This window comes from Sprattus sprattus (assembly GCF_963457725.1).
Source record: "Sprattus sprattus genome assembly, chromosome: 1".
NCBI lineage: Eukaryota > Metazoa > Chordata > Actinopteri > Clupeiformes > Clupeidae > Sprattus > Sprattus sprattus.
The window spans coordinates 59,376,509-59,403,530 of record NC_137920.1 but is presented as its reverse complement, the minus strand read 5'-3'; positions in this window follow the sequence as shown (position 1 = coordinate 59,403,530).

Sequence of the window (27,022 nt, the reverse complement as noted above, 5' to 3'; positions counted from 1 at the left end):
CTCCCACCAATGATATGGCTCATTTCAATTTGTCTAGGGAAAATATAACCTTTTACACAACTCGGCAGTGATGGGCAGTAGCGTCACTACATTTGTCAGTAGCTTGGCAGTAACGTCGCTATTTACAAAACCAAGTAACTTTTCAGTAGCTAAGCTCTTTTATTGATCAAGTATCGCAGTAGCGTCCTCGAAAGCTAATTTATCCTGGACCTTTCTGATGTTTATTCATAACAGGCTTCCCTGCAGCCATTAAACACAAAAAATAAGCAGTACATCACTTTAGGCGAGACGAGTGAAAATAGATAGATAGATATCGTCATTTCAAGTACACCAGACGCTGCTCATACATTTAAAATGAATTCTCCCCTAATTTTAAATGGGTAGTTTGCATGCAGATTCTAGACAACCGGATAACTAGAATGCTGTTGATATTTAGATACAGCTGAAGATGATGAAAGTTAAAAAGTGGAAAGTCCGTGCGACGAGTGAAACTAAATGTGTTTTCAGATGCCTTCTTTGTAATCCAAAGAAAAAGTTCCTGTCAACGTCAATGACATCCAACACAAACATACGAACACACGAATTTCATCCATTCAACCGTTTTTATCTGACTGACAGTTGTGTTGATCCCTAAAATTGCATTGACTTGGCATGCAGTTTGTTTAACTGAAAGTAGCTTCTAATGTATCAAACTACTTTTGACAGGTTTATGTAACTTAGCTTGGTACTTTTTTTTTTGCAACTCGGACACTTGAATTCGAAGTTGACATTTACATATTTATTTACACAACGTATTAAGCAAACAGTTAAACACCACAGACATAGCACACAATACCAAAATGTTCTACTGACCGGTATAATTTAAAGTTGGTGCACTGCACTCGCAAGCTCCTAATCCATTCACGGCTGTCAAGCTAAAAAGGCACCGGATGCCAAAAAGAGCCCGGGTGACGTAATGTTGACTTTCGAACGCCTCTTGAGTGAAAGTTTCTATGCCAACGTTAGCATTACGTAACCCGGTCACCACGTAGGCCGGGCGCTTATTAGCTTTAAGTCCCAGAGTCGTTCGAAAGCCATCAGCTACTTTTTAGTCGCTTAATATTGTGCCTTAACGGACACTACACACCCGGACACTTTTTAGCTATCAGTCAGAGAGTCTCAAGAGTTGTTCGAAAGCCATCAGGTACTTTTTACACGCTTAATATTGGCTGCCGGTCTTTTGTAAGTAAGCACACATCAACAGGTTTCGCGCGCTAGCATCTATATTGCTAATAGCAATTCCTCCTTTTGTGCGACAATATTAAGCGACTAAAACGTAGCTGATGGCTTTCGAACTACTCTTGAGACTCTCTGAATGATAGCCAAAAAGTGTCGGGGTACATAGTATCCGTTTAGGCACAATATTAAGCGAATAAAAAGTTTTAGCTACACCTGCCTGCTGGTAACCTGTAAGTTAGCAATGTCCGCTAGCATGTCAAAGCTAGCAAGCCCCCGTTGTTCTTTAGTAAAATGTTGTGCAAACAATGCCCTGTTTTGTTCAAATTTAATTGTGGGTGCTGTCAGATATGTCTTAAAATCACAACACATTAAGGACTTTCTTAATTTAAGCACAACAACAGATGAATAGCTTCAAGCTAACAAGATAGCTCGTTACACTAGCACGAGCTAGCTAATGAAATGTGCTTACTTTGATACTATAACCAACTAGCGAATCAACCACTTTCCTACCAAAGTCAAACATCAAGCACATGGTTGTTTTGGTTGGTTTATTGTAGGTCAAATACAAGCAAGCTGGTCTCAGGTAGCAAAGTACAATGCAAGATGCTCTGAAGTAAATCGCGTTAGGGTGACGTATTGGCGTTGGCATAGCAACTGTCACTCAAGAGTCGTCCGAAAGTCAACATTACATCACCCGGGCTCTTTTAGGCATCCGGTGCCTTTTTAGCTTGACAGCTCCACTGCACCTAGCAGCCTTTAGGAGGTTTGTGTTCTGCATGAATATGTCCCGTTGGAAAACATGAAACACTCCAATGCAATGTCAATACCTTCGGTCCCGTCGTTTGAAGCAAACATTTTAGCTCCGCCATTGGTCTCCCATTATTAATCATTTCACGTTTGGACTGCAAGTCCAATTTTGAGAACTGCTTCAGGTTAGCAATGCAATCTTCCATTTTCGCCGTCAAGGTCAAGTAGAAGTCCGTCAGACTATATACCCGAGAATTGCGCTCATGCTCGCCCCCTTCACTGAATCCGTGCTACTGCCTGCCTCAGTAGCAATATTTTTCAATGCATTTTGAGCTCAACTCCGCTTGCGCACGCATGCGTAAAACCCAGTTTGGAGTGATTGCGCAATCCCTACTGAGGCACTGGCTCAGCTGTCCATAGACAGCAATGCATTTGCCTCAGTCCACGGCACGTCTATGGCTGATCACTGTCACTGGGAACCGGAAATGCTCAAATTCAGCGATTTTGATAATAAAAATGCTCGAAATGATCGGAATCATGCAGAAATGACACTCGTAACACAGATAACTAGAGAAATATGAATATTTATTTTATAATACATAAATATATATGATTATTATAATTTAAAAAAATATATATTTTTTTAATATTTTTTTTTTTTTTTTACTTTTCAAAATGACAGGTGAGGCTCTGCCTCCCTGCCTCCTATGACTGCACGTCCCTGGTCCATTCATTTTTTTCCCCATCTGGTTCCCTTGGTTTGGAATAGAGGTTCATACATCGACAACCGAGAATTAACAATGTCTATAATATAAAAGAAAATGATTTGATGCTAAATGATAATATGTTATTTATAGAAGTAATATAAAATAAAACAATATGAAAACAAATTTAATGAAATAGTGGTTGTTTTTTTCTTGATTTTTAATCACATTTTTTGTTTTTTAAAGAGCACTTGGAAAAGATCATGTGTTTAAAGATATTAGAGATACTTCTGTTCCATGGCAGTCGAAGAGTTTAATTGACTGTGGTTATAAACAACACTCATCTAAACAGCACCTTAATTCATTTGATCAGAATATGAAACGTGGGTTTCTGTAAACATGGCAGGTGTTACTTCTTGGCTGTGAAATGCCGAGACATGTCTGTCACCACCAACAGATTGAATCTGCTTAAATGTATCAGTGAAAACTACAGCCGCGGAAAAAATTAAGAGACCACTTCAAAATTATCAGTTTCTCTGGTTTTACTATTTATTGGTATGTGTTAAAGTAAAATGTACATTTTAGATTTATTCTATAACCTACTGGCAACATTCCTACCAAATTTCAAATAAAAATATTGTCATTTAGATCATTTATTTGCAGAAAAATGACAATTGGTCAAAATAGCAAAAAAGATGCAGTGTCTTCAGATCTCGAATAAAGCAAAGAAAACAAGCTCATATTCATTTTTAAACTACACAATACTAATGCTTTAACTTAGGAAGAGTTCAGAAATCAATATTTGGTGGAATAACCTTGATTTAAAATCACAACTTTCATGTGTCTTGGCATGCTCTCCACCAGTCTTTCACATTGCCGTTGGGTGACTTTATGCTACTCCTGGTGCAAGAATTCAAGCAGCTCGGCTTCTTTTCATGGCTTGTGACCATCCATCTTCCTCTTGATCACATTTCAGAGTTTTTTTTATGGGATTCAGGTCTCGAAATTGGGCTGGCCATGACAGGGTCCTGATCTGGTGATACTCCATCCACACCTTTACTGGCCTGGCTGTGTGGCATGGAGCATTGCCCTGCTGGAAAAAACACTTCTCAGAGTTGGGGAACATTGTCAGAGCAAAAGGAAGCAAGTTTTTCTTCCGGGACAACGTTGTACTTTGATACTGATAATTTTGAAGTGGTCTCTTAATTTTTTCCGCGGCTGTATATTGCATCAGATGTCATGTTCACTTCAACCTATTTCAACTGTTTTACTGTGTGGTCGGTTCCTTGCACAAGCAACACAAAAAAATGCTTATGTGAATAAATACAATTCATCTTTTGTTACAGCTGGGTTTATCATAGAACCCTATACGCAGAATTTCTGATTGGGAGATGACCATTTCACATTACAATCTCTAGAGGTCCAACCCCAGTGTAATAAAACAAGAACTAACAAATTAATTAAATTTGCTTAGGGGAAAAAAATAAATCGAGGAGCTGCAGGTGCTGCTCATAATCATGGATCAAAGTGTCCTTTCTGCCCAAAGCGTCCTTTCTTCCCAAAGAGTCCTTCCTGCCTGAAGTGTACAGGTGTGGCAAAGTGTCCTTTCTGCCCAAAGAGTCCTTTTTACCTAAAGTGCACAGGTGTGTCAAAGTGTCCTTTCTGCCCTAAGGGCACATGTGTGGATCAAAGTGTCCCTTCTGCCTATAGGGCACAGGTAGGTCAAAGTGTCCCTTCTGCCTTAACCCTCTATGGTAAGCATTATGATCCGAATGGCAAAAAAAATGCTTGCATGGTTTTTCTAGCTTAAAATTGACTCAAAGTTTTAAAACAAATATTTTTTTATTTAAGTTTTATAAATGTGTTGCCTCAAGGCAACTCTGTACCATCGTGGTACAAAAAACAATATTTCATCTAATAACACAAAAGATACACCAAATCTCCTAAAAAACACTTTACAATTCAACAAAACACTTAAACAAAGATAGTTTTGAGGTGCCTGACATAAAATAAATTTCATTCTTCCTTAGAAAGCATTTACAGATATGAGCCGTTGCCCTCAGGCAACATTGTACCATTACGGAAGAGTAAGATATGTATTGATTAAAACTGGCAGCAGGGTCAAAAATGATTCCGTAATGATACAGTGTTGCCTCAGGGCAACATACCCTTTTTTCGTTATTTAGTAAATAATGAATGTTTATAGTTTTTCTGAAATGGTTGAAAATACTTCTCTACTCACCAGTGAATGATGTTCAGATTTCTTTGAGGGGGTTGGATTGGTGAAAAATGGTGAAAAACACACTTTCAGACAGGAGAAATATGACGATCTGACATGTGGCCACATGGGCAGTAAGTGAACTTAAAATCTCTTCCTGTAGAGCATGTGACCATCAATCTGCATTTTCATTGGTTTCTCAAGGGTTAGGAGATTCTTAAGGTGGTATAGACCACCTTTAAAAATGCCTCCTTTTTTTCTTACAAGGTCAAAAAGTTCATGTTGCCTCAAGGCAACACCTTACCATAGACTCTATGGTAAGGTGTTGCCTTGAGGCAACATGGACTTTTTGGGCATGTAAGAAAAAAAGGAGACATTTTTAAAGGTGGTCTATCCCACCTTAAGAATCTTAAGAACTTTATGGCATAGAGGGTTAAGGGCACAGGTGTGTCAAAGTGTCCCTTTTGCCTATAGAGCACAGGAAGGTCAAAGTGTCCCTTCTGCCTACAGGGCACAGGTGTGTCCTGTTAGCACTGACTACTCCTTAACGGCCTCTGCTGTTCGCCTGCAATCAGGAAGACGAAAGCAGACTGGTAGGATCATCGTCACACACAAAAAATAGTTTCTCACCTCTGTGCATGGTGTGACTGTGGGTGTTTTTGCTGGGGTAAGGCTGTTAAACATCTTCTGGCAGACAGATTGAGATTTAACGAAGCCAAGACAGGAGTTTATTTTTACCTCCACGATGTGTCTGCCCGATCTGCTAAGTGTTGATCTGATGCACCCTTACCTCAGTGCACTGGGGCTACAGAACAACCTGTGAAAAAATAACTGATCTGTCTCACACATACACACACACACACACACACACACACACACACACACACACACACGCGCACACATAGTCTCTCTCTCTTATAAACACACAAGTACACACACAAACAAACATTCTCCAGCCTCTCTCTCTCTATTTTACACACACACACACACACACACACCATACTCCCTGGTAATTGCATTCAAGTCTATTACTGGTGCTTTTCTCTACGATGTCAACAAGGCATAAAATGAAGAACACAAAAGTAGTAACAATACTCCTATAGTCACACATTAAATGTATGAGCAGACACATCCATGCACACAAATACACACACTTACAGAAACACACACTCTCATATATTCCTTCTTATCCATAGATCCCAGTGGGGTGTGAAGACAATCTGTTGAACCCATTGAGATTTGACACATGGTGGAAACAGCATTCCGGGTGGATTATGCAGACCAAACACAAAAGGTGCCTCCCACTTATGCTTCCTAAATAACAGGTGTAATAATGCCTACAGTTGGGGAAAGAGCTAAGGTGGAGAAAAAAGCAAAGAAAATGAAATTGTTGGCGGTTTCATCTGAACATGATCGATAGCTGCTTCACTCCCTCCTTGGATTCCATATAAACCAAGAGAGTTGGGTGTTATTTTTAGGTTCTTCTGTTCTGTTATTTTCCCTCACAGCCGATACAGGAAATGAGAAGTCTATATTAAAACAGTTTCCAATCATCACAGCAGCTTATGAAAGCGTCTCTCAATAAAAAGAGACTTTTCATCATGTATACACACCAACAACGAGGGAAAGTTTCACATTCAAAGAGACATTAAGACATCCAGATGCCTTATAAAATGTAAATACTGATTGGTGGATCGACACCTCAGAGGTCTACAGCTACACCACTTTTGCACTTGGGTCTCAATATTTCAAAGCTGTGAAGTAATCTACACTCCTCAATCACCTCATGTAGTCAGCAAATGGGTCCTCTTACCAGACAACTGAACGGCAGCTTGAATTTCAATTCATGTCACGCACTACTTGAACAAAAGCAATCAATAGCATCAGCTAATGCTCTCTCTCTCTCTCGCTCTCCCTCTCTCAAACACACACATGCTTGCCTATCTACCGCATAGTGACCAACCTCCCTTATGACAGAACATCATTAAATAAATGGTGAATTAATTATAATGCCAAGCCATCAACTTTCCATTTAAATTACTCAGCCAATGATCAATTTGTGTTCCCTTCAATGGTCAGATTTGAACGGAGTACTTCTCTATGCATTAAGAGATGGAAATTATTTGTGAGCTATTGAAAGAGGCAATCTGTCCACACACTCTTCTGAGTCAGCTAGTAAATTAAAGCAATTAATTCTGTTTGTTTAGATAATCTGAATTTGACTCCTGGTTCAGTCGATTAATATGCTCACTATTTAGTGTGATATTTCCATTTAAAACTACTCAATAATAATTTTATAATTGAGTCTATGTCAGTCTATCAGCATGTGTCTGAATACTGACCAATGTTCATAGATCTTCATCAACAATGAATATACATTATCTGCATATGCAAGTATCTATCACATAACCTTACTTGACTCTTAGCACCTTATATGCCTTTATATCATGTCTATACCAGGGAGATTGAAACCCACAATTAGGTTACATCATCTGGGTGAAGAATAGGATAAGGACTTTAATGCAGGGCAAGTTCCACTAAGGTCATGGCTTTTATTCTCGGGGTGCACATAAGCAGACAATGTAGAATATAGTAATGGATGTTGCTAAGAGATTTCTTTGACTCCAAAGAAAAGATCCGCTGGACCTTGGTATTTTTGCACAGTGACATAGTGACAGTCTAAGGCATTTTTCTGCCAGGGATGGCGAGAGAAAGGACCCAAATGCACAACATCAGAGGTAGGATCCACAGTTCAGCCAGAATACAAAAACACAATCCGTAACAAGACTAGCAAGAAAAAACAGTGCTGGAAAAACTACAACCTAAGGCAAACAGGATGATCTGACAAAGAACAAAGGAAACAACAGGGTATAAATACACAGGACAAAACAGAAAGACAGATGACGGGGAAAGCAACAGGAAACAGGAGGTAGCAGATCATTTAATCATTGTGATCTGGGGGGTATTACGAGAATGTGGATTAGCCTGGCTAAATTAACTCAGAAAAAGTGGTAAACCTCCTAATAAAAGAGCCACATGGCTTTAATCTCCCAGAACAACAAAGCAATAGGGCTCTTCTATTCAGAGGTTTACCACTTAACGCCTACATTTAGCAAACGATACCACATCGCAATACAAAACAAAAACACAACACCGCACTGAATGGCCATCAGGGCAGCCAACAGTCCCACATATGGCAGGACTACTGACATTCTCTTGCTTATTCTCTCTTGCTTGTTTACTCTGTTTCTCCATCCCTCCCATTTGATTCTGTCTTGAGAATTTCCTTTTCTATTGTAAAGTATTCAATCTCTGCAAGAGGGGTTTAAAGATATCACAGAATGGTAGATTTTCTGGTAAAAGATTAATCAGTATTTCCTCATGTTTATTTTGCAGGCCTAATTCTGCTAGTAGGGCTTTTGTGTTCTATGATGCAACCATGTCCTGGATTCTGAAACAGATTCTTCATTCAAAATATATTTCATTCCTTAACATCCTCTAGGCTTCTCAAACGGAATGTAGCATGGTTGCTTCTAACCTCCATGTCCTCTTTAGCAAATATGGTGTCACAGTCTTCTCCAAAGAGACTGAGAGGCAGAGTAGGAATAGCATAATAGCTTTTTATAGCTACTAAGTTTCTTAGTAGAAATGCTATAAGCATTGCCAAACAGTAGAATTTTGACCTACTGCATTCTGTCTTATACTAATTCAGAGTTAATCACAGTAGGTATAATTTAGTTACCTACATTACAACTTACATTAGTCAGTGGAAATGGTTTTAGACTTTCTTCCTAATTGTTTATTCGCACTTTTTAATCAAATCCAGGAGAGTGTTACTTTAATGCTGACAGTCCAAGTGTACTCTACCTGTCGCATAACAGAAATGCTAAATCTCACCCCCTGTCTCCCGCATAGCAGCAGATTCTGGTGTGGACCCGCACTGTGTCACTAGTGTGAGAACCAGCAGCCATCTGGGCTCTGCTGAGATTGACTACAGTCTGCCCCCCCTTCTCTCCCCTCCTCTCCTCTCTTCCTCCTCCCCAGCTCCTCACGGGCGCCCTGGTGGGAGCTGTCAAACTCTGAGAGGCAGAATGCCTGAAGGTCACATTTCAATGGCAACAAGAGTTTCACTGCATTCATCAGTTCTAGAGGCTGTCAGGGTGTCCTTTTTTGCAAGTTAGTCCAGCAAACCATAAGGAGACACAAAAGGTGCTGATTGTGCTGTAAGAGACTCTGAAAATGGTGCCGATGCCTGCCCATCATCTACTGTAGTTGTGCTTACACTTACACAACACTGACGTACAAACACAAACGACTATGTTTATGTATGTGACATTTCAGTCATGTAAAGGTTACATAGTGATATTCCTATATCATATAATTACATTAGGAGACTCAAATCTATCTTAAGATAAGCATTGACCATCTAATTAAAATGATAAACTGTCAATTGTAACCTAAAGATACCAAGATATATCATTACTAACGACACCCCTGTAAATGGTTTTCAGTAAAGAGAAAGTAATAATTAGAAATAACATGCTGTATTTTATGATTATACATGTAACATTTCAGAGCTACTATTCTTGGTAGCTGGACTTTCATTTTTCAAACGAATTATGTTATATTTTACAATAATAGTTACATCCCAATCATAAATAAAGGTGAAACAGTACGTTTCTCAAAAGTGTAATCATGACATGTAATAAAATATTTTTCCCATATAATGAGCCCATGACACCTGATTATTACACAGGTCCTCCACCACAGAAACCACAACCTACACCGGCATTGGTGACCTCCTGTGCTCCTCGGTCGTGATGGTAAACTATATTAAAAAGTAAGCTTTCACAAGATTTCATCAGAGGCCTTAGGGAAGGATTTGCTGCTATGTCCAGACCTAAAAAAAAAATGTGGCCCTGAATACGGCTCTTCCCATTCATCAAAGGAAAGAAAGAGAAAAGAAGCAGAACCAAAAAAATCTGAAACTATAAAGTGAGGGAAAGAGAGAGAAAGGATACAGAGAAGAGGGGGATGGAGACAAAAGCAGGGTCGGAGATGAAGAGCATGTGTTATTGCCTTAGGGAAGAGCCACACAGTAAGGGGGTGTTTTTTATTATTATTATTTATTTATTTGTGAGCAGTGACACAGTACAGAAGCAGGGCCAGAGAGACCAAGCTGCTCCTCCCATCACACATACATCAGAGCCAACAGGAGCTGTCATCACAGGCCTGTGTACTCTGGCACAGCAACCAAGAAACATGGCAGAGTGCAGCCGGGAATGATAAAGCCTTGCAAGAGCCAGGATGTTCCCTAAGTGGTGGTGGCAGACAAGTCATTGTGCCTGAGGAGACCACAAGAGAAAAATGGGTGCATTTATAAATAAATGGACAGGGATTACTGGGTGACTTGATTTGAATAGTCATCAGATTGTTTAATGTAGTGGTTAGTAAGCACCTCCCACACAAAGGCCGTGTCTGCCTGGAGTCTGAGGGTAAAGTGACAGTATGTCTGACAGTTCAGCGCTGTCTCCTTTCTCATCTCTGATCAGCCAGAACACACACGGAGACAGGGCATATTTTCAGAGCGGTAAACAGCTTGTACTGTACTTGCAAATTCTTTTTTTTAAGTGCTTTGTTTTGAAGTGCAAAAAGAGCCAAAAAACACAAGCTCGGGGAAGTCTCCTCCAAGTGTCTATCATTCTATTTTAATTCACAGTGAACCCTCTAAAAAGACAAAGCTGCTTGTTGCTGTAGTAGACTGTATTTGAGGAAGTGGCTGTTTCATTCACACCTTCAACACAGTGTTGCTTAGGCACAAGGTTGGGGAGGAAATAGTTACATGTAATTGTAATCTATTACAGTCACTGAGATAGAAATGTGTAATTCAATTACAGACACTAATCAAAATGTTGGAGATTGTAAAAGATTATATGCAGAATTAAACAATCATTCTGTTGCTTTGCATCGTGTTGCTGTCTGGACAGGCTCTATTCATTTGGCGATATGCACTCACATTTTAAGCATCTTTGATTGGTTCTCCTGTTTGAACTCCCACCGCCTCTCATCTGCCAATCAAAAAGTAATTGAACGTAATGAAATGTAATAAGTTACATTACTCTGAAGTAATTAAACCTTTGAAAAGTGATCTACTACTGTCAAAATGCATGAGTTGCCATCAGAATTGGGGAGACCTGTGACAAAGTCAATGGCTATGTGTGACCAGGGGCGGTGAGGGGGCATTGAGGGACCGGGAGAGGCCTTAGGAATCCTGCCGGAGGCCGGTTACCTGACTTGTTCCTGGTACAGACTTCACAGTCTTCCACAAGCAACTGGACATCCCTCCACATCAATGGCCACCTAAAGCGCTGTCTGATCAACGCCAGGGTTCGAGTAGCCCCAGGATGACAGGCATTGCACCCATGGATGACTGTGCCCCCATTCCAACACCTGTGGGGGCGAACTGAGAGGGGCACAAAGAGACAGTTGGTTGGTTCCCTGACTGGACCGGGTTTCTGATCCTGAGCCTCCCGAACCAGGGCCTCAATCCTCAGCAGAGCAGCCCCAACAAGGCACCGAGCAGGAAGGATGGTCTCCAGAGGGGCTGGGTCCTGAGCCGAAATAGAACTGCCTGGAAAGAGCATCTAGCTTAGCATTTCTAGATCCAGGGCGAAATAAGAGGGAAAAATTAAAACAGGAGAAAAAGAGAGACCACCTGGCTTGTCGTGCATTCAGGCGTTTGTCAGTCCGGAGGTATTCTAGATTCTTCTGGTCTGTCCACACAAGAAAAGGAGGAATAGCCCCCTCCAGCCAAGTAAAATAAGAACAGGGGTGCATGTTATTGTCCTTGGGTGATCTCTGGCCCCTACTCCAGACTCACAGACTGGAGAGAGGGATCAGGGACAGTGAGTATGGGGGCAGAGGTGAATCTCTGCTTGAGGACAGAAAAGGCTCTTTCTGCTCCCTCATTCCACTGGAAAGGGGTCTTCGTGGAGGGGAGTGCGGTGAGAGGGCCAGCCACAGAGCTGTAATCCCTAATAAACCGCCTGTAAAAATTAGCAAACCCTAACTGTTGGAGACCCCGTCTGGAGGAGGGAGTGGGCCAGTAAACCACTGCTTTCAGTTTAGAAGGATCCATTTGGACCTGGGAGGGAGACAATGAAGCCCAGAAAAGACACAGATCTTTTTTGAAATTCGCATTTCTCTGCCTTGACAAAAAGTTTGTTCTCCAACAGCCGCTGGATAACCTGCTTGACATGGAGCCTATGGGCCTGAAGGGAATAGGAAAATATTAAAATATCATCAAGGTAAACAAACACAAAAACAATCTCGCAGGCCTCATTGATCAGTGCTTGAAAGACAGCTGGTGCGTTTGACAAACCACAAGGAACCATGAGGTACTCGTAGTGGCCTGTAGGGTTGTTAAATGCCGTCTTCCACTCATCCCCCTCCCTAATCCTCACAAGGTGGTAGGCATTTCTTAAGTCCAGCTTCAGTCCAGCAAAATGTGCGCCCCCGGGAGCAATTGAAATGCAGTCGACATAAGGGGCAGAGGGTACCTATCTTTAACAGTAATGTAATTCAGCCCAAGGTAGTCGATGCAGGGGCGAAGAGATCAATCCTTCTTCCCACTGAAGAAGCCAGTACCAGCGGGATGATTCCAGCAGTCAGTGATTCAGAGATCTATTTCATGGCCTCCCTCTCTGAGGGGGAGAGGGAATAAAGTCTGCCCTTGGGTGGCGAGGTTCCGGGGAGAAGCTCTATAGGACAGTCATATGGCCTATGAGGCGGTAGAGAGACGGCATGAGACTTACTACACTGGCTTGAGGTCCAAATACTCGTGAGGTACATTGGACAGGTCAGGGAAACACTCAGTGGCTTTAGGCCGGATGGTGAACCCTGTTATCGTTTCATCCCGCTCCGCAGACGGCGAACTACACAATCTTTAGCTCATAAGAGCTACCAAAAAAAAGTTCGCCGCTGACTTTCCAGGCGATTGTCGATACGTCTATGTTTTATGCAGAACTAGAGCCTTCACAGCGTAATAAGATTTTGAATCACGAGTGGTGGCACGGTTCGACATGTGATCGTTCTACACCAATGATGTAGCTGCTATTTGACAACAGACTGGCAAGATGGCGACCACCATGGTTTGAATTTACGTTACAGATAAAAAGGAAAACAGCCGAACATCCTCAAAATCGGGCCAAAGGGATTCTAAACAGTGGTGTATACCTAGCCACGTCCAAGAAAAACAACGAGGCAAATATGCGATAATGTTATGTTTATGTTAAGTCATTTAAATCAAGTTTGAAATACATGAGAATACGCCTGACAGAGGATCTAACATGGACTGTGAACACCCAGCAAACAGTGGGGTGTACTACGAATCTCGTTACAGATAGCCGGGCTATCTAGACATAGTGAGGCTTGCTAAAACCTTAACTGGGGCTATAAGTTAAGTGGTACTACGACCGCAGCTATGTGATATATTTGTCAAACTGGGTTTGGATAGGTGGAGCTTCCCCTGTAACATATGACAGAATCTTACACGTGAGATCGCTTGTTCAGTAGGCGGTGTTTTCACACGATTTTAGTTTTACTTAGCACAAAATCTCCTCCCGACCAGGTTTACTTGCTAGCATAAGATACCATGGTGATGTAGCGATGCAAAAGATAACGTTCGTGGTACTGCATACCTATCTCTCTAATCGAGTTTCGTAGTACACCCCACAGCTGTGGATAGTGTCCTGACGGCATCATCACTGGCCATTGACTTTTCAAAACACTGAGGTCAGGCAAAAAGCTTAACACCAAACAAAATGTCACAACATGCTTTACGTTAGTATTTCTATGTATGTGACAAATAAACCTCCTTCCTTGTATCAATTAAAGGCAGCATTGTACTTAAACCAATGACCATTTGTTCATTCAGTCATTCATTCTTCCACAAATGAATACAACACTGATCAACCATATAAACAATCTTTATGAAAAATATGAAAACAGTACAAAACAGAATTAAAGAATAACAGATTAAGGACACTCAGTCCTCAGTGTCAGGACAGCTATCAAGTTCCTCACTTTCTTTCGAATTGGCACAATAACTATAATGACAAATCTGTGCAACACAGTCCTGCAGAAAAGCAAAGACCAGTTCAGAAGTGTTGCGTTTGGCGGGGATGTGGAACACTAGCTGTGGAAAATCACGGGGGGTCTCTTCTTCAATACATCCTGTCTGCAACACAACAAATCAACAAAAAAAAAAAAAAAAGAGTCATATGAGTACCAGCAAAGGGGGGCTTCATGTTGTGGCTGATATACAATAGCCACCTTCACAAATTAACTCGGAGTGAATAAAATAATATTGGTGGAGTTTACTTGCTATGCAACAGATATATAATACCAAGTATTCCCAAGAGAAGCACATACTGTAACAAACATCACACTATCAAGAACACTGCCATCCTCCTTATTGCAAAACAATACATGTACAGTATGTGCATATGACAAGCAGAGCAGATTCCCTTGGATTTGACAAATAACAAACTGCCTTGCAATTACCTGTAGGTTGAAGCATCAACACCTTCACTTGACTGCACAAGGTCAATAAATGCCTTCCTCAGTTGGCTCATCCTCAGCACCTCTTGGTTGATCAGCAGCCTTTGACGGATTATCCTTTCGCAGAATAATTTATAGCTCAGATCAAATCTTGACCCGATCCTTACAAAAAATATAGAAGAAGATATGTGTTGAGAGCTTTCGTTGTGAGATCCGTGTTGTGAGAACAAACTGTCTCAATCATAGGACACACATGTGTTTTCTTAAAATTAAGATATGACTTGCTGTTCTTTCTCTGCTCTGGCAGGCTCACTCAAAAACCTTGTATATTCTCTGTAGCAACTTTTGTGGTACTGCACCTCCAGAGCCACAGTCTCTGTCCTTGATGTGAATGAGGATGCTCTGGTCATCCTTTACTTCAGCTGCTTCCTGCAACTTGCCTTGTACAAAAGAAAATAAAAAAGAATTTATAGGGGTATTATAGGCATGGGAATGTTATGTATTGGATTGTAATTTCACACACACACACACACACACACACACACACACACACGACATTACAGCAATTCACACATACATTCATATTAGAATTAGACAAATATAGGGATTGTACAGCAGTGTAGGCTAGATAGTAAAAAGAGTGCTAGGTGGTGCACCCCCCCCCCAAAAAAAAGAGTCCTTAAGCACACATACAGCCGCGGAAAAAATTAAGTCCAATGAGTCCAATTTTCAGCTTTGCCCAACACATGGTCGTCTGATGGTTAGACGGAGACCTGGAGAGGCCTACAAGCCACAGAGTCTTGAACCTACTGTAAAATTGGACTCATCAGAGAAGACGAACTTAAAAGAACCTCCAGTCCGCTTTGGTTCAATCCTTATGGTCTTTTACAAACCTCAGCCAGGCAAAGTACAACATTGTCCCGGAAGAAAAACTTGCTTCCTTTTGCTCTGACAATGTTCCCCAACTCTGAGAAGTGTTTTTTCCAGCAGGGCAATGCTCCATGCCACACAGCCAGGCCAGTAAAGGTGTGGATGGAGTACCACCAGATCAGGACCCTGTCATGGCCAGCCCAATTTCGAGACCTGAATCCCATAAAAAACCTCTGAAATGTGATCAAGAGGAAGATGGATGGTCACAAGCCATGAAAAGAAGCCGAGCTGCTTGAATTCTTGCGCCAGGAGTAGCATAAAGTCACCCAACGGCAATGTGAAAGACTGGTGGAGAGCATGCCAAGACACATGAAAGTTGTGATTTTAAATCAAGGTTATTCCACCAAATATTGATTTCTGAACTCTTCCTAAGTTAAAGCATTAGTATTGTGTAGTTTAAAAATGAATATGAGCTTGTTTTCTTTGCATTATTCGAGATCTGAAGATACTGCATCTTTTTTGCTATTTTGACCAATTGTCATTTTTCTGCAAATAAATGATCTAAATGACAATATTTTTATTTGAAATTTGGTAGGAATGTTGCCAGTAGGTTATAGAATAAAACAAAAATGTACATTTTACTTTAACACATACCAATAAATAGTAAAACCAGAGAAACTGATAATTTTGAAGTGGTCTCTTCATTTTTTCCGCGGCTGTATGTGCAGCACAGGCAAGATACACCTCTAGAGATGGAGTAAGGTTACTGGGACCGCCCAGCAGCACACAGGGACAGAAGCAGAAAATCCCCCAAGTGTACAAGTGAGAGAGGGGGGGGGGGGGGGGGGAATGGGCTTACTCAGAAGCGGTGTGCTAACCAGACAGGCCATCAGGCTGAGGAGCCACATTTCTGAACAGGTATTCAGTGTCATATTAACATCAGGCATGCTTTGACATCCATATAAACATACACACTACCCTATTAAAGTCAAATTGTGATTCAGTCAATATCAAAAACCTAAAACACTGGGGGGGAGGGGTGTAATGTAATTTCACACCCAGACAGATGCACAACACATTATGGCAATTCACACATGCATTCATATTAGAATTGGACAAATACAATGATTGTGCAGCAGTGTAGGCTAGATAGTCATTCAACTTCTCCAAACATCTGTGTGTGTGTGTGTGTGTGTTTTGGGGGATGGGATGCATTCACATAGACTACCTACTGTTAGTGTGTGTTGGGGGTGAGGGTGAAACAGTCTTACCTGCTGTTAAAGTCTGTGTTTTTGACAAAGCTTCTTTTTGACGTCTGCCACTCGCGACGATGAATTTGCTGTCTTTCTTGCAAATTATACAGATGGCAGGTAGGACGGGGCCAGAGCTTGATTTGGATCGAAGTTTCCTAGGTTTCGATAGGTATTCCACCTTGCGTTGGTGAAATTCTGTGTTTCCTCATGCTTAACAGAAGATATATGCATGTAACACATCTTGCGTTTCGAAGATATCTTTTGTTTTACATTTTCTGTCGAGATTTCTTCTTCTTCGGCAAATACTTTATCTGTAACGTAAATTCAAACCATGGTGGTCGCCATCTTGCCAGTCTGTTGTCAAAAAGCAGCTACCTCATTGGTGTAGAACGATCACATGTCGAACCGTGCCACCACTCGTGATCAAAATCTTATTACGCTGTGAAGGCTCTAGTTCTGCATAAAACATAGACGTATCGACAATCGCCTGGAAAGTCAGCGGCGAACTTTTTTTTGGTAACTCAGCACGACTCGTTCTTTTTTATGAACTGAAGTTCACTTAGTTCAGAGCGAAGTTAGGTTTCTAAAGCACTTTTCGAGGGTCACCTTACGGCCTACTTGGGGAGAGACAGGTGTGAAGGCAGACTTGAGACATGAGGACAGGCAAAACGGCTCCACCCCAAAATGGTGTTGTCAGACCAATTTACATGAGGGTTATGCAGGGACAACCAAGGAAATCTTAGGATGATAGAAACATGGGGCTTCTCCATAACATTGAAGACAATGACCTCAGAATGGTTACCTGAAATTCTTAAAAAAACAGGGGCCGTTCTTTGGGTGATGAGGTTCAAAGGGCTGCAATCGAGGGTCTGACAGAGAGGGGTTGGTCAAGGTTTAATAAGGGAATTCCAAGTCCTTTGGCAGCCTTTGAACATATTAAGTTCTTGTCAGAACCAGAGTCAATGAGAGCCTGCAGAGTATGCGACTGGTCTCCATAAATGAGTGAAACAGTGAGGCAGCTCCTTTTAAAGGACACGACTGATAAAAATGGCCCACCTCTCCACAGTAGAAGCACGCCTTCAAGTCTCTTCTGCGTTGACGTTCCTCAGGGGTAACCCCTGCTTTGTCAACCTGCACGGGCTCAGGAGGAGGAGCAGTGGGCAATGGAGGAGGGAGCAGACTCACCCTAGGAAGGGCCTGGGTCTTCTACCACACCCTCTGCCTGAGACAGGCATCAATACGGCCCGCCAGGTCCATGAGACTAGTCAGGTCTGGGGGCAGTTCCCTTGAGGCTAACTCATCCTTGATGGGATCAGACAAACCTTTCAAAAATGCGTCAAACAGGGCACCATCATTCCAATTACACAAGTGTCACGACCCAGCCTGGTCTGCACCGCCCCCTGCTATCAGTGTTCTCTATTCTCAACAGCTGAGTAGCAGAGTCTGGGCAGGTGTGCCGAATGAGGGCTTGATGAGCTCAAGAATAAGAAGGCATTGGTGCAGAGTGCAGGAGGCTCCCTCTCCTCGTCGCATCATTATGTTTGTTTGTTTAACATGTGTACACTACTACTGAGACACCCGCTTGCACCACACTTTGATTTTAGACAATTACACTGACTGTTTGTACTATACTTTAATAAATGTTATTTTTATATACAACTTTGCGTGTGGAACTCCCGTTCATGTCACATGAAAGAGCCATCATGTGACACAAGGCTGACAAAGTACGGAATTTAATGTCGTAATCATGAACTGACCGTCAGCCTTGGTGAAGTCCCATGATCTCTCTTGCTGCCTCTCTGCCAGCAAACGAGCGACCAAAAACTCTCCTCATCTCATCCGTGAAAGCCTTGTAGCTTAAGCAGAACGTATCCTCGGCATCCCACAAGGCCGTTCCCCACTCTCGAGCTCCGGTAAGGAGCATGATGATATAGGCCACTCGGGAGTGTTCTGTGGGGAAAGCAAGGGACTGAAGCTCCAGAGAGAGAGAGGATTGAGAGAGGAAATACCGACAGGTACCAGGGTCACCATCATATGGCTGCAGTGGAGGAAGCCTTGGTTCCCTGAAAGGGGAGGGAGGAGGTGGATGAGCAGGACCTGATTATGGGGGCAGCTGAGGGGGGCTGGGCAGTAGTTGCTGTACCTGGGTAAACAGGGAGTTGAATTTGTCAATCACAGCCAAAATAATTCTGATTCACCTGGCCCAATCTCCTGTTGATGGGATCCTATCATCGCTCCCTGCTTCTCCATAGCAGCCTGCAGTCGCTCCATGTCCGCTGAGTTCTCCATGGCCAGATTATACTGTCAAGGCCGGCCAGGCAAGGTACATGTAATTAACTCAAAAGCAGCCTCAGGAGCAGTAGGACAGTTAAGGTGTTCTTTAATGCGTTTGAAGCAGTCAGGCAAGACACCCAGTTGGCAACAGAGAAGTAAAAAATGGAACTCAAAAATGTCACAATAGAGGTACAGGTAAGGTACAGGCTAAATCCAATAGTCAAAAACAGGCAGAGAGGTGGGTACACAGGTAGGCAAAAAAAACAGGCAGCGGTTCAAAAGGGACTTGGCTTGACTCACGTGGTAGCACAGAGAAGGGTTGGCAACAGATTCCAAAACACAAGGCAAGAATCAGAGTCCAAAAACAGGCATGGTCGAGAATAGGCTTGGTTAAAAACAGAATACTAAAGTAGCTTTCCAAAGGTTCAGGAATATTACGTGATAATCTGGCACTGAATGTCAGTCCTGGTGTGCTTTTAAAGGCATGGCAAACAAGGAGAGTGGAGTCAGGTGTGGTGGAGCAGGCACCAGTGATTGGGTGCCTTGCTTGTCAGTCAAGAGACAGGGGAGAGGGAAAACCTGGCACGGAGCACACTGAACAGCACAGATACTCCAGATCACAGACTACAGAGGGCGTGAACCAGGCCGAGCTGTGAAATTTGAAGAGGGTAGTCATCTGTAACCTATATTACAGTTCAAAGGAAACCTTTCCAACTCTGTTTATGTACATATACAACATAGATTTGGAACTGTGATGACCAATGCTCAGATCACACACACCCAGACACACCCAGACACGCACACAAACACACACACACACACACACACACACACACACACACACACACACACACACACACACACACACACACAAACAAACAAATAATTATAAACAGCATACACAGATATGTGCCTGTGCTTACATTTATCAATGCTAATCTCCATGCAGGTAAAGCATTGAACACGTATTTACAACCACGGATGCCCTTATTATGACCGCCACAGTGTATGTAGATTGTTTGTCAAAAGTTTTTTTGCTTCCATTATTTTTCACCGACCATTTGTATGTTGATTTCACATAGTTGACTTCATCGACCCACATGAAACCTGCCATGATTGCAGCCCTACATGGGTTTTACAGAATATGAGGCTTGCATCCCTAGGTGGGCGTGTCCCTTAGTACTAACGTCCACTGAAGTGCTGTAGGCTCAAAGCCCTTTTATGGCAAGTAAGGAAGCCCATGACCCTTGCTCCTTCCAACTTCTTTGTGGAGTAGCACTACCCAATTTGATCACAAACGCATTTCTTTGGAAGCACACCAAATTTTGTGAAATGTTGTCCGTAGGGGGCGCTTTAACCGGACATACATTCCTATAGCTTATTTCATCGTGTGACGGTGTGGTGTGACTCCTGTAGGCAATCTGCAGGTATTTAATGTTATGTTAGCACAGAGTGGTTGGACTGTGTCTGCTGTGCGTGCTATGCCCAGGGGCCCTTGATTCCCATGCACAGTGCCCTGTTTTGTGCAGCAGCCATATTACGCACCTCTATGTGTATTCCTCCCCTTCACTCCTTTCTTGCTGTAGTCATTAACAGATATGCACTTCATCATTTGTCCAAAGTAATTATTATTTGGGCTTGTGCTTGCTCAGGAACAAGTGCTTCCTTGAGACATGTGGATAGTGTGAAAAGTCCCCATTCTCATTACAGCAGCTCGTCAGCAGAGTGGCCGGCTCCATTAGCCAGGAGCGGATGACAGCCCAAATGGGATTAATTTCAGGGATGCAACACAACGCACAGAGGCCTTTAGTCTGTGATTAAGAGCCGGAGAGACGAGCTGCTTAGGGACTGCTGTGTGCTCAATCAAAGCTTGAGAACATATTTCATCGAGAGCGCTCGGTTTTAAAATTCAGTAGTGGCGGGGAGGTGGGGAGTCGAGATGGAGTGTCCGTCTGATATGTCTTCAGAGCTGAGCCGACACACTGCGGCTTACTAACACTCTCCGACTGCCCCTCCACACTCCACCTCCCCTCCCAGCTAGGCAGCTATACTGTTACTCACACAGGTCAAAATGGATGTACTGTAGCTGTTTATTTGGGAATACAATACAAACAAATGGTCAATTTAGATAATAAGCTGCTCAATGGGTCAAATAGTTAGGCAATGGACTAGTATACAATACCTTTTAAAGCATGTTTGGGTTCGAACCCCACAGTGGAAATTTTTATTTTTTTTGCAGGCATCCTTCGTAGTACAGTTTACAGGCATTGGCTACAGAAAATCTGACTATTTAAACACTTACACAAGACAGCAGAGTAGAGTATCAAATTTGACTTTGAACTAGATTCATAGGAAGGGGGCCATGCACATCTGCAACTGGTAACACCAGTGAAGAGTAAGAAGACCAGTTTAACTGGACCATAACCAGTTAACACGATAACCAGTTAACTGGACCATCACCAGTTAACACGATAACCAGTTAACTGGACCATCACCATCTAACACGATAACCAGTTAACTGGACCATCACCAGGTAACACCATAACCAGTTAACTGGACCATCTCTAGTTAACACCATAACCAGTTAAAGGCACAATATGCAACAATTATGCTTTAGGATTAGGGTTAGGATAAGCAGTTTAACCTTAAAATAACAGCTTAAAAAAAATTGGGGCGCTACAATGACTTTTAATATGTAGAATTGCGTCTGTACCAATGGCATAGCAGGGTCGATAGGCATATACAGTGGGGAAAATAAGTATTTGAACCCCTTGCGATTTCACAAGTTTGGCCACTTGCAAAGAAATGTGTGATCTATAATTGTAATGGTAGGTGTATATTAACAGTGAGAAACAGAATCTCAACAAAAAAATCCAGAAAAATGCATTTTATAACATTTGTGACTTTATTTGCATTTGATGCAAAAAATAAGTATTTGAACCCCCAAAACTGACTGACAAAAATGACTTAATACTTGGTGGAATAACCCTTATTGGCAAGCACAGACGTCAGACGTTTCTTGTAGTTGGTCACCAGGTTTACAAACATCTCAGGAGGGATTTTGGTCCACTCCTCTTTCCAGATCCTCTCCAAATCTTTAAGGTTGTGTTTTCAATGGGAGGGAATGAGGGAATGAGGTTCAAGCCCAATATTCCACGTTACATGGCCCCATCCATAGTCCCCTTGATGCGGTGGAGTCGTCCTGTACCCTTGGCAGAGAAACAGCCCCAAAGCATAATGTTTCCACCGCCATGCTTGATGGTGGGTATGATGTACTCTTGGGGTCATATTCAGCATTCCCCCCCCTGTCAAACACGGCAAGTCGAGTTGATGCCAAAGAGCTTGATTTTGGTATCATCTGACCACATTCTGTCTCCCAATCCTCCCTAGAATCATTCAAGTGTGCAATGGTAAACTTCAGATGGCCCTGTACATGCGCTTCCTTGAGCAGGGGGACCTTGCGAGTGCTGCAGTACTTCAAAAAATGACGGCGTGGTGTGTTGCCAATGGTTTTCTTGGTGACTCTGGTCCCAGCTGCCTTGAGATCATTCACAAGCTCCCCCTGTGTAGTTCTGGGGTTATTCTGCACCTTCCGAATGATCACTGATTCTGCACGAGGGGATATCTTGCATGGAGCCCCAGACCTAGAGCGGGTGACAGTTGTTTGGTGTTGCTTCCATTTATGAATAATCGCACCAATAGTTATCTGCTTCTCACCAAGCTGCTTGCCGGTGTTTTTTTAGCCCATTCCAGCCTTGTGCAGGTCTACAATCTTATCTCTGACGTCCTTGGACAGCTCTTTGGTCTTGCCCATGGTGGTGAGGTTGAAGGTGTGAAGTATGATTCTTTGGACAGGTTTCTTTTATACAGGTCATCAGTTGAGATCAGGTATACCTTGTTAGACCTAATGAGGACTAATCTGTGTGCTTTTTGGGCACATAAATGGCCATTGGGAGCCAGGATTATTGCTGTTTGCTTGGGGGTTCAAATACATTTGCAAATAAAGTCATAAATCTTATAAAATGCAGCTTTCTGGATTTTTTTGTTGATTTTCTGTTTCTAACTGTTAAAATACACCATTACAATTCTAGATCACACATTTCTTTGCAAGTGGCCAAACTTGCGAAGTCAGCAGGGGTTCAAATACTTATTTTCCCCACTGTAACTGCCTTCTGTAGTTTTGCCTGCCGATGCCCGCCGACCTGACTTTGATGACCTTCTGCCGATCTAGTAAGTAGCTTATTTGCCGTCTTGCTTAGTCTTGTGTTGCACATGATTGATGTTTGACTGTGTAAGGACAGTCGTTGAGTAATTAGTTTGTCATAATGTCAAAGTCAGCACATTTCAAGAGATTTCGTTAGTTTTAGCTGCTAGCATACCTTTAGCGAATACCTATTAATCCTTAATGCACCTTTAACTGGAATGCTCGTGTCTTGACACATTATGCACCCAATGGGAAAATGCACTTGGTTTCATGCATTTGTTTCGAAACCTGTAAAAACTTGGAAAACTATTTTACAAGTAAGACTGACTCTAACCTGAGGTACAACAACAAAAACATTAATTTGTTTGCACAACATAAACTATTACAACTTGATGGGGGTGCATTCCACAGCAGGGGTGCAGAATGTTGCACCATACCTGCTTCACCTCACAGCCAAATCCAATTTAGTTGGGGCACGTTCAGGAAATGTAGGAGAGGAAAATGTACATCAACGCCCGTTGCATACCAATTCACACCGTTTCAAGAAAACATTAAACCCGGAAAGCTTAGCAAAACGGCGCACATCGTTTTCAGATTGAACGTGCCCCAGGTATTGCTGAGAAAATAAACCAGCGTGAATTATTCACAGTGTCCTTGAACAGCCTGCCGGCCATGTGAAAAACGCACACTTCGGCCATGAACGAGATAGAGGGACAAAGATGGAGAGAGGGGAGGCGGAAAGTCACGGAGGGAAAGACAGAATGAAAGAGAAGATAGTTACACAGAGTCAATAACAGCGACAGAGTATGTAGTTATACAGCTCTGTTGAGATAGCGGGTCTATTTCTGGACTGGGCTTTTATGGCGGTGTGAAGGTGATTGACCCGTGTTTCACAGCTAAACTATTCTCATTTGCTCTGCAGGCTATATCTTGCTTGCTCTGTCAAGCTTACGGATCCTCTCCCTTTCTCTCTTCTTGTATTCTCGGCATATTCTCCCAGTTGCAATCCTCTTTCTAGAGAAGCACAAACAGGCATGCTGTTATTTGTTGTATTATAACCTGCGGGGGTAAAAAAAAAAGGCTTTCCATAATCTCTCTTTATCACTACTCTCTCCCCCATTCTCTCTCGGCTCATTCCCTTATATTATCCTTTTTTGCTGACTTTATCTGTTTCACATACTCTAACAAACACTCCCCAGTCTCATTTTCATACACACTTTTTTTTCACACTCTCTCTTCTCTCTTTGACTAACACCTTTGTCGCACCCTGTCTCTCCCTATCTCCTTTACTGCTGTTCTCTCTCCTCTCACAGTGTATCTCTCGCTCTCTCTGTCTCACCATGACCCCTCTCTTCTCTTTCCTCTCGCTCTCCTCTGATGAGCACAGTCAACACATTTCCCACAGTATCACTGACAGTGTCTTCTCCATTCTTCTGCCTTTATTATGATAATACACGAGCTTCTTGCACAGCGCCGCTCCTTCGCTCCGCTTCAACGAGTCGGGGTTGTTATGGCCGGGGAAGGGTGGGGTTGGCTTTCATTTCTAATGGGCACACGGCGCCCTGTGAAGAAATGGCTCTGGAGAGAGTGGAGTCGCAGCAGGCCTGCGTCCAAAGCACGAGTGAAGTGATGTGTGAATGCATCTGCGGTCGGCAAAAACATTTGCAATAGCAAAACGTGAATAACAGGACCTTGCTTTGAATAAATGCTGCGTTCGAGCCGCCTTGGCAAGCGGCTGGCGGCAGAGCAGATAGGAAATTCCTCAGGTCGTGAAAAAGATATTTCATGTAATTACAAGAGAGGGTTCAGCTTGAAGTGAATTGGAGGGAAATCGTAAAGAAAACAAAGTCCGGTTAAAGAGAGAGAGACCTTGCTTGATATATTGAACATGAATGAATGCTGGTGTACTAAATGAACTACATCATGTTAAATTATTCACATTTCATATTCATATTCATTGAACTCTGAACAAATTGTTTAGCATGTGAAAATCCTATATAACATAGTTTTCCAACGCTCAATGGAACAGAAAATCATAATAGAGATGCATTGGAAGAATACGTGTGAATACTCCCTGCTGGCTTTCATACAATCATAAGAAAGTATGAGTCTCAATATAATAACAGTGCAGTGCTCTCTATTCTGGGAGAGAGGAGAAAAGCAAATAGTATGAAACTTTTTCTAATTATCAACTCAATTTCTCTAATTCTTTTGGTGATCTGGTCTTGTTTGTTAAGTGGAGAGCCACATCTTTTGCGTGATGCCACAACAGGATAATGGCATATCTACTAGTCAGGCATGGGCTGTCCTGCTGTTTCCTCCCGTTGTCCTGACACTGGGAAGTCTGTTCAGGGGTGTGTTTCTCGAATAACGACTGAAGTAGGCCTACTTGCTGAATCATGGTGGAACGACGCATCTTTGGCTGAAATACCAACCTACTAACAAGGTGTTTCACGAAACCACAGTCACCAATCTCTAGCCTGACGATGTCATACTCATAATTCAAGTCAGAATATGAGTCTGATACTGCTCCATTGAGCTGTGATTATGGGGCGTGTTTCAACGAACCAGGAAAAAAAATGCCTCTTCGCTCAATTGTATACCTAACACCAAACAGAGCAACGTAGTATGACCATCTGATACATTAAACTATTACCGGATCCTGTAGGAAGGACGGCAAAAACATCTTTTCGATCGACAAATGCCTTGATCGCATTTCTCTGTTCCTCTTTCAAAATGAATGCGCTGTCAATATCTGTGATATATGCATGCTCACGTTATACTTATTAGCAGCGAGGTTAGCTAGCTGCTATGTGTTTCAATGGATTTTTGGTCTAAGCGTCAGCAATAACCTAACAATAATGGTCTACAGCTTCAGTTAAGACCTTCAATACTCTGCAACATTCGTGTTGCACATACACAACTAACGGAGTCAATGTAGACATAAAAAAGTCGTGTAGATAGCTTAATTCACATAAAATATTTCCCACTAACAGGCTCCTGAGACGCCGCCATCTTGGTACGATTTTGAATCTACCGTTAATTCAACTCAAGCTTTGGTTGATCATCTGTCCATCATCGTATAAAGCCCGCCCTTACAATTTGATTGGTTAGATCATTTTTCTGAAAACTGATAATTTCTCCCCAACGGAGCAGTGCCAGACCGAACTTCCCAGACCACAAATGTGGTGGGCGGGGCTAAGTTCAGTCTGGTATCCAGGCTAACCAATCTCCAATCTCTTCTTTTGCCGTTCATACCACCATAGTCCCAACAACGTTGTCAATGACATATTATGCAGCATGTTGAGGGTACAAATTTGTCCTACACATTGACTGGAGCAACTGATGGACCGGCTTTAATCTGCATAATTGTTGATAATGAATATCTCACTTACAAATGGTTTTATGTTGTATACCAATAGTTTATTCATTACATCATGTCACGGCCTATCAGCTTACTGTGGCAAGAAGACCCAGTAACAGGTTATTGGTCTTCTTCTTTCTCATAGAGTAGCCTATACAATTAAAATCCTGGTGTTCCTATTCATTTGGCTACATCTTTCAGTGTTTTCTTTTCTTCACAGATAACCTGTTTGCAATTATCAAGATGAATGCATTTTTTATTTTAAAACGTGTAAGTGAAATTCTCAGTTGGTGGGGATTCCGGTGGAAAGGGCGATGGTCAAAAACTAACGCAATTAAAACGTTTACAACAGCAAATATCCAGGAGACTTCTAACGACTGGTCACGAGCAGTGCTTCCAACCTCCCAACTTGCGAACATGTTTGCGATTGATCGTGGAACTACGATTTCGAGAAACACCAAATTGTTAAACCGCATTTGTAGCGACAGAGATTGCAACGTTGGTTATCTTTCTGTTTTCACTTGTTTGTAGGCCTGTTTGTATAGATTATTTTACATTCTATGTAATTGGTTTTCATGAATGTTGTTTAGAATATATTAAGAATGTAGC